The following is a 12056-nucleotide window of genomic DNA, read 5'->3' on the forward strand; positions in this document are numbered from 1 at the left end:
CATGTGCTTATTAGCTATGTGTATATCTTCTTTGAAGAAATGTCTATTTTAATCCTTGGGCCATTTTTTTTTAAGATTTATTTATTTACTTATTTGAAAGAGAGAGACAGTGAAAGAGAGCATGAGAGAGGAGAAGCAGACTCCCCATAGAGCGGGAGCCTGATGTGGGACTTGATCCCAGTACACTGGGATCATGACCTGAGCCGAAGGCAGTTGCTCAACCAACTGAGCCACCCAGGTGCCCCTCCTTGGGCCATTTTTATTAGCACCACACTCTAACCAACTGAGCTAACTGGCCAGCTCTTGGGCCATTTTTAAATTGTATTGTTTATTTGAGACTTCTTGAGACTTCCTGTCTTGAGTTATAGGAATCCTTATATTCTGGATACTAGACCCTTATCAGATAAATTATTTGCAAATATTTTCTCCCATTCTGTGGGTTGTCTTTTCACTCTTTTGATAGTGTCCTTTCATGTCCAAACATTTTTAGTTTTGATATAATCCAATTTATGTGCTTTTTCTTTACTTTCCTGTGCTTTTGGTATATTTATGAAAGCATTTCTTAATTTGAAGCCATAAAGATTTAGACCTATTTTTCTTTCTGAGAGTTTTATAGTTCTAGTTCTTATGTTTATGTCTTTCAACCATTTTGAATTAATTTTTGTATATAGTGTGAAGTGAAGCTGAAACTCCATTCCTTTACATATGGATATCCATTTGTCCCGGCACCATTGTTGAAAAGACTATTCTTTTCACACTGAATGTTCTCACATCTTTATAAAAAATAAGTTGACCATAGATGTATGGATTATTTCTGGACTCACAATTGTATTCCATTGAATATACAGGTATGATCTCATGCCAGAACCACACTGTCTTGATTTCTGTATCTTTGTAGTAAATTTTGAAATCAGGAAGTATGAGCTCTTCAGTGTTGTTTTTCATGATTGCTTTAGCTATCCTGTGTCTCTGGGATTTCTACATATGAATTTTAGGATCAACTTGTCAATTTCTGAGGAAAAAAAAAAAAACTCCACATATAGCTGGAGTGATGATAGGGACTGTGTTGAATCTCTAGACCAATTTGGGGAGTACTGCCATCTTAACTATATTAAGTTTTTTTGATCTGCAAAAAATAGATGTCCAACTATTTATTTAGGTCCTCTTTAATTTCTTCAGGAAATACAAATCTTGCACAGAAATCATAAATGAGAGACTCTAGGAAAACACTTAGAGAAAAGAAAAAGCTGCCTAAAAACTTTTCAAATTCCTTAAGTCTGAACTACAGATAGTGCATATATATTCCATGAGATTCCTTTGTTCCCTTGTAGTAAATCTGTTATGCCTAATCTGGATTGAATGGGTTTGTACTCTGAGTAATCAAATGACCCTGTGCTAAGATATTACCTATCAAGATATGGAAGACTTTGGAAAGTTCAGAAAGGGTCTAGAAATCAGAGCACTGGTAAATGGCAGGGTTGAAGCTGATACCAAAATCCATGTTTTTCCCTTCACCATCCTTTAAATTTTTGGATTTAATTGTTTCCCAATGTACCTTTAAGAGTTAGGCCAAACTGCAGACCTACTAAGCAACTATATATTGAATTTCACATCTGCCTTCTTGAGTAATTTTCCTTAAGTGGCACTTCTAATTTTACATTTCACTCTCCAACTATGCTAATGCTTATCTTTCGGCTCTAACCCCTAGAGGTTTCCCTTTTTATGATTTTTCTAAGCTAGTCATTGAAGCCTTGATTCCTCACACTCCAAGGATTATGGGAGAAATTGCTTTATTCTTGAATATTATGCTTCTATTAATATATCCCAACATCATGTTGGCTTTTAATAATAGCACAATTCTATGCTACCTCTCAACTTGCTCCAAAAAATTATGGACATTTGCAAACCCAGCTTTATACCAATCAATATGACAGTGTGGAAAAAAGGAAACACTATTTACACAGTTTCAGCAGACAGATTTTCTTCTCTTCTTTCTTAATAACAGTGGGAAGTCTTCTCTAGTAACAAATAGCATGGAAGAGACAAAGCCCAGGGAGGAGGGGCAGAAGCTGGAGATGGTATATTTTTAGTCATTTGATTAAATTATGGAGATGTGAAGTTGATAATTTATTGAAGGGGTACAGGGAAGTCTATGTAAATGTTTGCAGATGAATAATTAATGTGACTTTCCGACATCACTAGGCCTTTAATTAAAGCCACTGTGAAACAAAGGAATAACCAAAGAGCATATTATTATAGCAGCTAATTGTAACTTTCCTATCCTAAGTAACATTTGGGAGTCCATGCTTAATTTGCATCTTTAAAGGAAGATAGACCATACCTAGGGTGACAGTTGTTGTTTTTTTTTTTTTTAATTTCAGTTTAACTACTTCCCTGCAGATCAAAAATCTATTCATATATTTATGAACTCCCTCCTACTAAAATTTTACTCAGGAAGTTTTCTGTTTTACTTGTTGGTTTTGCTTTCTTTAGATGTTCCATTAATTTTCATTTTAAGGCCATATATTGATATCTCTCAACAATCTAAAAAGTAAAATGAATACTCACTTATTTGTGGAGCATAACAAATATCATGGAGGACAAGGGGTGTTAGAGAGGAGAAGGGAGTTGGGGTAAATCGGAAGGGGAGGTGAACCATGAGAGACTATGGACTCTGAAAAACAATCTGAGGGGATTGAAGTGGCGGGGGTGTGGGAGGTTGGAGTACCAGGTGGTGGGTATTATAGAGGGCACGGATTGCATGGAGCACTGGGTGTGGTGAAAAAATAATGAATACTGTTTTTCTGAAAATAAATAAATTGGAAAAAAAATGAATACTCAATTTTTTTATTGTTAATCACTTACTGTGTTATGTCACCAGCTATTGACAATATTTGATGGAGCATCTGCTTGCCTATGGGGTTCTCCTTGTCCCTTTCATGTCTTATTCTTTAAAAAAAAAAAAAAAAGATTTATTTATTTATTTGAGAGAGAGAGAGAGAAAGAGAGAGAGAACATGAGTGGTACAGGCAGTGGAGAGGGACAGAATCTCAAGCAGACTCCACACTGAGCCAGATTTGGGGCTTGATCTGTCTACCCTGAGATCACGACTTCAGCCAAAACCAAGAGTCAGAGGCTTAACTGACTGCACCTCCCAAGAGTCCCACATGTCTTACTCTTCACTGTAGAGAGCACAAGTAGGCAGAGGGGCAGGGAGAGGGAGAAGCAGGGACCCCACTGACCTGAGCTGGAGGCAGACACAACCAACCGAGCCACCCAGGTGCCCCAGCCCCTCTCCTCTCTATTGCCATTTGTTTTCATGTATTCCTTTTCCCAGGCTATCTCTTTGTACCTTACTTGACCTCTATTCTCATTATCATGACAGTAATACTTGGAGGAACACTGAATCCCTAAGAGCGAGGGGGCTCTGTGCCAACCCCAAAAGGATACTTCTTTGGTAGAGCATTTTATAAATATTAGGTATAAACTAAATATATACAAAGAACTGTTTGATGCCTTACAGTCCTTTTAAAAATCTATTTTCTATCGTACACTGTGTTGGAAGTCAGGAGTTCTAGTCCTGGTTTTTAAGTTTTACAAACTGTATGCCCCTGGGCAAAGTACTTTAACCTTGGGGAGTTTCTATGTCCCCTTTTACAAAGTGAGAGTTCCTTAAACTCTCTAAAGTCCCTCTCAGATTTATAATGCTGTTGCTTATCCATACATACTTGTGGAAGGAAGTGGGAAGATCCAATTCTTAGGCCTTCCATAGGCATTTGCTTGGTGGTTCAAATAAATCTGTGTCTGGTGGCATTTCAGGCAGCAAGGAAAGATGTTTGAGGGTAAGAGGTCTCCCCTTATAAGGACACTCTTGGTCTGTGCTGCTGAGGCAAGCTCTGTAAATGGAAGACAGGGAAGAAAAAGGAGAAAGTTTGAGGTCACGATCCCAATTAAGAGTGAGAGGCTCCAACAAGAGAAATTGTAAAACATGACCTCTTGCTTCCTCCTATGTTATGGGTCATGGAATTATCATCTAGAATTGAGAACAACTTCCTGCTTTGTCCAGTCTCCCCATATTTAGCACCAATGCTGGAGCAGCCAAGCCGACCTTTCATAGGCATTTTCATAATGCCTGCCACTTGTAATTATGTATATAAGCTACTTGCTTTATTTATTCAACCCTCAATTAAGTGCTGTCACTTATAAAAAAAAAATAAATAGTATTATAAAGTATAAATAAAAATTAGTAAGTAAGAAATAGTGGTAGAGTAAAAGTTAGATAAAGTGTGAGGTTAAGGCAGATAATATATGCCATAATATCCTCCAAATTTACTATGGGTCAGCAATGTAAAGAGGAACATAATCAGTTATAAAATACAGAGTCCTTAAAAGGTAAACAAAACAATAGTTTAGGAGCAGCCTAACTATTCCAGGTACCAAGAACAGAGAGAAATTTCTTCCTTGAGTCTCATACATAACGTAATATATAATGTATTAAATCATATCTTCAAAAGCATTTTTACAGTTAATACAATAATACATTTTATGGGAATATGCCTCATCTACCCTTCAACAGTTGTATACTTTAATGCCAAAGTTCAAAGCTTACCACTTATTTTTAAATTTTATGAAGTATAATAGTAATCATGTTCATCATTAAATATTTCAGATTAGTTGATGTCACTATAGGTTTCACTGATTAAAATATGAAGTTCTGTTCATCTACATTTAGTTTTCTGAGTTTGTTTAAATATTTATGTCAATAAAGAACTAAATTTTACTGAAATCCTAAAAGAAGGTTCTGGGAGGCATAAGTAACTTTCTCTGAAAATATCAACTTAGCATGCTTCTGTGACTGGAACTACACAGAAAAGCAGGGTTTTCAGAAATAAATAACCAACCAACCCTGTCTCAAAAGGGGTATAAAGAGAGAGAGAAAGAGAGAAGGAGAGAAGGAAGTAAACCATAAGATACTCTTAACTGTAGAGGGGTGCCTGGGTGGCTCAGTTAAGTGTCTGCCTTTGGCCTAGGTCATGATCCCAGCGTCCTAGGACTGAGCCCCACATTAGGCTTCTTGCTAAGCAGGGAGTCTGCTTCTCCCTCTCTCTCTGCTGCTCCCCTGTTCCTGCACTCTAGTGCGTGTGCACGCACACTCTTTCTCTCTCTCTCTCAAATAAATAACTAAAATCTTTAAAAAAAAAAAAAGAGAGAGAGAGAGAGACTCTTAACTATAGAGAACGAACTGAGGGTTGCTGGAGGGGAGGCAGGTGGGGGATGGGCTGCTTGGGAGACGGGGATTAAGGAAGGTACTTGCGATGAGCGCTGGATGTTGTATACAAGTGGACGAATCACTAAATTCTACACCTGACACCAATTTACCATATATGTTAACTAACTAAAGCTTAAATAAAAACTTGAAATTTAAGAAGAAAGAAATTAGGAAAGAATAGTACCAGGTAAGGGTTACACAGCTTCAAAATCAACCATTAGGGTTATGTTTTTAAGACAAAGTTTTAACCAAGCACCCTAAATTGACAACTTAAATACAATGTGGCACTATATGCTATGTATTCTTTCATGGATCGCCCCCAGTTAGCCTCATGGACTATTTCTATTTAGTTTATTCCCAATTCCTTGGTCTGTTCAGGCTACTAAAACAAAATGCCAGAGACCAGGTGGCTTATAAAGAACAGGATTTTATTTCTCACAGTTCTGGGGGCTGGGAAGACCAAGATCAAAGTGCCGGCAGATGAAGTGTCTGGTGAGAGCTCACTTCCTCCTAGAATACTATCTTCTCATTATGACCTTGCATGGTAGATGGGGCAAGGGATCTCTCTGGGGCCTCTCTTTTATGGCCTTCATGACCTTATCACCTCCTGAAAGGCTCCACCTCCTAACATCATCACCTTGGGGGTCAGGATTTTAACAAATGAATTTGGGGGGGCGACAAAAACATTCAAACCATTGCATATACATATACACATTGTATACAGATACACATATACACACAAACATAATACATAATATCACAAAGATAATATTAAAAATGGAAATAACAAAGAATGGTCTATCACACAATTCACAACTAAATGTCTTAACGTTACACAAGAAATGGAGGATTGCTAAGCTTCCCTATTGCAAAGCTCAGTTATGTCACCTTGAATCACTAGCACTGGACTTTTTTTGTATACGCTTCCCAGGGATTACACTTCATCAGTTCCGTGTCAATGGAGTAACTCAAACAGACCAAACACAGTATTGTGAAGTGCCTCCTGCAGAAGCTGTTGTCTTCATATATTCAGATTTCTGAAGGCTTCTGTCACCTGACTATTATTTATTTATTTTATTCAATTCTATCCTATTTTTGTTGTTATTTATTTTTTTCATCTATTTATTTATATTAGCCCCCATACAGTACATTATTAGTTTTTGATGTAGTGTTCCATGATTCATTGTTTGCATGTAACCCAGCGTTCCATGCAATACACACCCTCCTTAATACCTATCACTGGGCTATCCCAACCCACCACCCCCCTCCCCTCTGAAACCCTCAGCTTGTTTCCTGTAGTCCATAGTGTCTCATGATTTGTCTCCCCCTCTGATTTCCTCCCATTTATTTTTCCCTTCCTTCTCCTAATGTCCTCCATGCTATTCCTTACGTTCCACATATAAGTGAAACCATATGATAATTGTCTTTCTCTGCTTGACTTATTTCACTCAGCATAATCTCCTCCAGTTCCACCCATTTGATGTAAATGGTGGGTATTCATCCTTTCTGATGGCTGAATAATATTCCATTATATTTATGGGCCACATCTTTATTCATTCATCTGTTGAAGGGCATCTCGACTCCTTCCACAGTTTGGCTATTGGGAACGCTGCTGCTATGAACATGGGGGCGTATATGGCCCTTCTTTTCATTACATCTGTATCTTTGGGGTAAATACCCAGTAGTGCAATTGCTGGGCCATAGGATACCTCTATTTTGAACTTTTTGAGGAGCCTCCACAGTGTTTTCCAAAGTGGCTTCACCAACTTACATTCCCACCACCAGGGCAGAAGGGCTCCCCTTTTCCACATCCTCTCCAACGTTCGTTGTTTCTTGTCTTGTCAATTTTTGCCATTCTAACTGGTATCAGGTGGTATCTCAATGTGGATTTGATTTGAATTTCTCTGATGGCTAGTGATGTCACCAAACTCTTAAACTTACCCTGGTTGACCCTACTGGTCAGGAAAAACTTCAGTTATTAAATGACTCTACCTGTCTACATTTTTCTAAATATGTCTCCTCAAGTGAAGAAATCAAAAGCAAACATAAAATATTGGGAATACACCAAAATAAAAAGCTTTTGCACAGTGAAGAAAACTAATTACAAATTGAAAAGGCAGGGACACCCAGATGGCTCAGTTGGTTCAAGCAGCCCACTCTTGATTTTGGCTCAGGTCATGATCGCAGGGGTGCAGGATCAGCTTGGGATTCTCTCTGTCCTTCTGCTCCTCCTCTACCCACCCATGCCCATGTACACACACTTCCTCTCTCTCTCTCCCTCTCTCAAAAAGAAAAGAAAATATAAGGCAACCTGTTGAATGAGAACAGATGTTTGCAAATTATTTATTTGATAAGGGGCTAATAATACCCAAAATATATAAAGAACTTATATAACGCAACATCAAAAAAGCAAATAATCCAATTAAAAATGGACAAAGAACCTAAAAAGACATTTTTTCAAAGAAGACATACAGATGGCCAACAGACACATGAAAAGGTACTCAACATCACTCATCATCAGGGGTATGCAAATAAAACACACAACAAGATATCACCTTAAATCTGTCAAAATGGCTAGAGTCAAAAACATAAGAAATAAAAAGCATTGGCAAAGATATGGAGAGAAGCGAGTCCTTGTGCACGGTTGGTGGGAATATAAATTGGTGCAGCCACTATGGAAAACAGTATGGAGGTTCCTCAAAAAAATTAAAAATAGAAATATTATATGATCCAGGAACTCCACTAATAGGTTTACCCAAAGAAAATGAAAACACCGTTTGAAAAGATACATACACCCTCATGTTTATTGCAGCATTATTTACAATAGCCAAGATATGGAAGAAAACCAAGTGTCTATCAATAAGTGAATGGATGAAGAAGATGTTTATCAATGGAATGTATATGTGTGTGTGTGTATACATGTATACATGTATACACACATACATATACAGAGTGAAGTATTACTCAGCCATAAAAATGGGTAAGATCTTATCATTTTTTACAGCATGGGTGGACCGAGATGGTATTACGCTAAGAAGTAAAACAAGTCAGACAGAGAGAGACAAATACCATATGACTTCACTTTTATTTGGAATCGAAAACAAACAAATGAATAATAAGCAAAAAACAGAAACAGACCCATAAATACAGAGAACAAACTGATGGTTGCCAGAAGGGTGAGGGATAGGAGGATGGGCAAAATGGGTAAAAAGGATTGGGAGGTACAGGGTTCCAGTTATGGAATGAATAAGTCATGGGATGAAAGGTACAGTAGAGGGAATATAGTTAATGGTATTGTACTTAGTGTTATATGGTGACAGAGGGTAGCTACACTTGTGGTGAGCATAGTACAACGTATACACTTATAAATCACTGTTGTACACCTGAAACTAATGCAACATTTTATATCAACTACACTTCAATTTAAATAAAGCTAACTAAAAAAAGTTTAGCTTCTGAATTGATATGTGCCATAAGTGTAAAATATACACGGGACTTCAAAGACTTAGTATGAAAAAAGGTAAAATATTTCATTGCTAATTTTTAAATATTGATTATATGCTACAGTTAAAATATTTTGGATAGACTGGGTTAAATAAGATATGTTATTAAAATTTTTTAAAAATAAGGAGATTTGTGAAATTAAAGCAAACAAACTTCTGAAACCTCCTTAACTAAAAGTTTAGGAAATTAGCACTTCATGTAAAAATGAGCTAAGAAAAAGTATCAAAGTAAACCCCCCCAAAATTAATTAAAAATGACAGAAGTTGAATCAATCTCTCTCTCTCTCTCTCTCTCTCTCTCTCTCTCTCACACACACACACACACACACACACACACTGCACATTATGGTTTCTCAGGTCTGAGAATAAGAAGTCTTTCTTTTAGCTGCTACCTCTCCTTCACACTAAGAACCATGAACTCATAAAGATCTACTGCAAAGAGGGTGCACAAACTCACTTTTTCCAAGAATTGAACTCATGAACCAAGTAGAGCTATAAAGGTCAGAAAATGCAAGATTGGTAAAGCCTTCACAGGATAAACTTGCGTATGCGATCTTCTCGTCAGCCTAGAAAATCCATGTTCATTCCTCAAGTCTCAGTTTACTTCCCCAATAGACAATATAATCAGAAATTTTGAAAGGTCTGGGATTTTACCTTACTTACAAGCTAAGAAGTTAGCTTCCTACATTTCATGGATGCTGGCAAAAGACATGATATTGTTGGATCAGAGACAAAGGACTTTGTTACTTATAGCAAAGTAGAGCCAAAACTTCCCATCTGTGCCAGTTCCTTGGGTCCTCCAAGTCTCGCAGGGGTGACACAGATGGGGCTAGAAAGTTGTCTATGTATGCAGTGGGTTGTATTAAGGAGAGAAACACTTAACTTGGAGATGCACCACTTTTATAGCAAGAAGTAAGCTATTCTTTGGAGAAAACATTACCTTATGCTTGGGGTTGCTCACTGCAAATCCAACTCTGAGCAGTCAACCAAGTAAAGAAAACTTGGGCCTATATTCTTGGCATAGCCAGCAGAAATATGCAGGAGCTCATGGGAACAGCCTCTGATAACCATCTTTATTTTTCATTTATATCATATTGTGCTTTAACTATTAATTTATATTTCCTTCTTTTTAAGCATATTTGAGCTCCTTGAGGACAGGGGCAGTTTGGTTTATACATTTTTCATCTCTACCTAGTTCATGTTTAGTACTTAATAGGGGCTCACCAAATAAACAATGGGTGTACTGACTAAAATCTACCCTGGTTAGTGACTTTTCTTTCAAGTATTCTTCTTGGTGGGAGAGTGCCTTTTTTTTTTTTTAAGATTTTATTTATTTATTTGACAGAGAGAACTCACAAGTAGACAGAGAGACAGGCAGAGGCGGGGGTGGGGGGAAGTAGGCTCCCTGCTGAGCAGAGAGCCCAATGTGGGGCTCAATCCCAGGACCCTGGGATCATGACCCGAGCTGAAAGCAGAGGCTTTAACCCACTGCCAACCAGGCACCCCTCCTCAAGACTTTCTTGACTGGCCTACTCTCGTGGTTCAGGCTCTGTATCATATGTGTGGATACAGGCTAAACAGTTGTGACTCAAATGGAACATATATGTAACTTTAACTTCTTAAAAGGAAATGCAATCTTTATTATGACAATAAAGTCCAAAAATTCTAAAGATTCTTTAAATGGAAGAGACAACTAGACTATACTCCCCGCCCCTGAATGAGATTCTTCCTCCCCCTTTGGTTCTTCCTGCTGATTACTAATGCCATCATTGTATTTGGGAACAAACTGATGGTTGCCAGTTGCAACTGTGAAGCTGCACTACTTTGCATTTAACTATCTACCGCATACTGTGCAAATGTGTCTTTATGTCCAGCAGCTCAGGAAGACTGGACATTCATGCTGTTACTAGATGCCAAGGCATATCAAAAGGGAAAAGAAACAGAGAGAGGAACACAGACCTTGATTGGCTTTCATCAGTTGTAACTTACTGTCTGTCTTGCAAGCCCCATTTTATCGCAATAGGGCCTTAAGCAGGGAGCCTGGCCATGGAGTTTCTCTTTTTTTTTTAAGATTGTATGTATGTATATATGTATGTATGTATTTATGAGAGAGAGAGCACACAAGTGAGGGTAGGGGCAGAGGGAGAGAGAGAGTCTTAAGTGGATTCCATACTGAGCATAGAGCCTGACAGGGGGCTCCATCTCACGACCCTGAGATCATGACCCAGGCTGAAATCAAGAGTCAGACATTAACGACCGAGCTACCCAGGCGCCCCATGGATTTCCTCTTTTTAATCCACTGAGCTTTACTCCTTCTAATCCATACCATACGGTCTTCTACACCAGGAGTCTCAGATATGTTAGACAAGCATTTTGTCACAAGGTCTGCATTCTCACACTTTTTGAGCCACGTCTTTGTCATGCAGCAATCTCTCTGACGCTTCCACATCCCTACTCCACTTTTAAGGGTGATTACATTGTACCTAATTTGTCTCAGCCATTTCCCACTGCTATAACAAGACACCACAGACTAGAGTTGCTTAAAGAACATTTATTTTCTCACAGTTCTGGAGCCTGGAAGCCCACCATTAAGGTGCCAGCACGGTCGAGTTCTCATGAGAGCTCTCTTCCTCGCTTGCAGACAGTGGTCTTCTCACTCTATGGTCACATGGCCTTCCTCCTATGTGTTATGTGCTTGCAGAGAAAGAGAAAATTCTCTCCCTCTTGCTCTTGTTATACTAGCACTAATCCTATTATGAGGGCCTTGTTCCCACAGCCTAATCCAAACCCACATGTCACCTAAAGACTCCACCCCCAAATACCATCACATTAGGGGGTAAGGCTTCAACGTATGACTTTGGAAGGACACAAGTATTCCAGTAACACTACTGGATAATTCAGGATAATCTCCCATTTTAAAGTCAGCTGATTAACAAACTTAATTCCATCTGCAAACTTAATATCATCTGCAAGCTTAATTCCCCTTTGACATATAACCTAACATTCACAGGTTCCAGGGATTGGAATGTAGGCATCTTTGGGGGAACATTATTCTGTCTATCACAATGACTTTCTCAAAAGAAATCAACTAGTAAATAGCAGGCAAGAGCTAGAAAGTATTAGAGGGGTATGAATCACTACTTCTGATGTTTCCTTTCCAGAAGGATCTTACTGATTTTAATTACTGGTTTCTCCCTGCTCAGAAGATGTAAGGTGATTTATCTGAGTGGTGAATTTGGGAAGAATAAACTTGTCAGTCTTGGCTCAGAGGCTTCCTCCTTCTT

The 12056-nt window shown here is 38.3% G+C and overlaps 1 long non-coding RNA gene across 1 annotated transcript in view; it reads right to left on the reverse strand.

Moving 5' to 3' along the window:
- Nucleotides 1–2827: 2827 nt before the first annotated feature.
- The window catches only part of LOC106006699, a 50082-nt gene continuing 40853 nt past the window's right edge, over nt 2828–12056 (reverse strand). The window contains exons 3-4 of the long non-coding RNA XR_001180969.2: nt 3729–3896; nt 2828–2949 (exon numbers count right to left, since the gene is read on the reverse strand). This is a non-coding gene — a long non-coding RNA (uncharacterized LOC106006699). The remainder of the gene's footprint in view (nt 2950–3728; nt 3897–12056) is intronic.

Source organism: Mustela putorius, unplaced genomic scaffold (assembly GCF_011764305.1).
Source record: "Mustela putorius furo isolate JIRA1106 unplaced genomic scaffold, ASM1176430v1.1 tig00003834_pilon_pilon_pilon, whole genome shotgun sequence".
Classification (NCBI taxonomy): domain Eukaryota; kingdom Metazoa; phylum Chordata; class Mammalia; order Carnivora; family Mustelidae; genus Mustela; species Mustela putorius.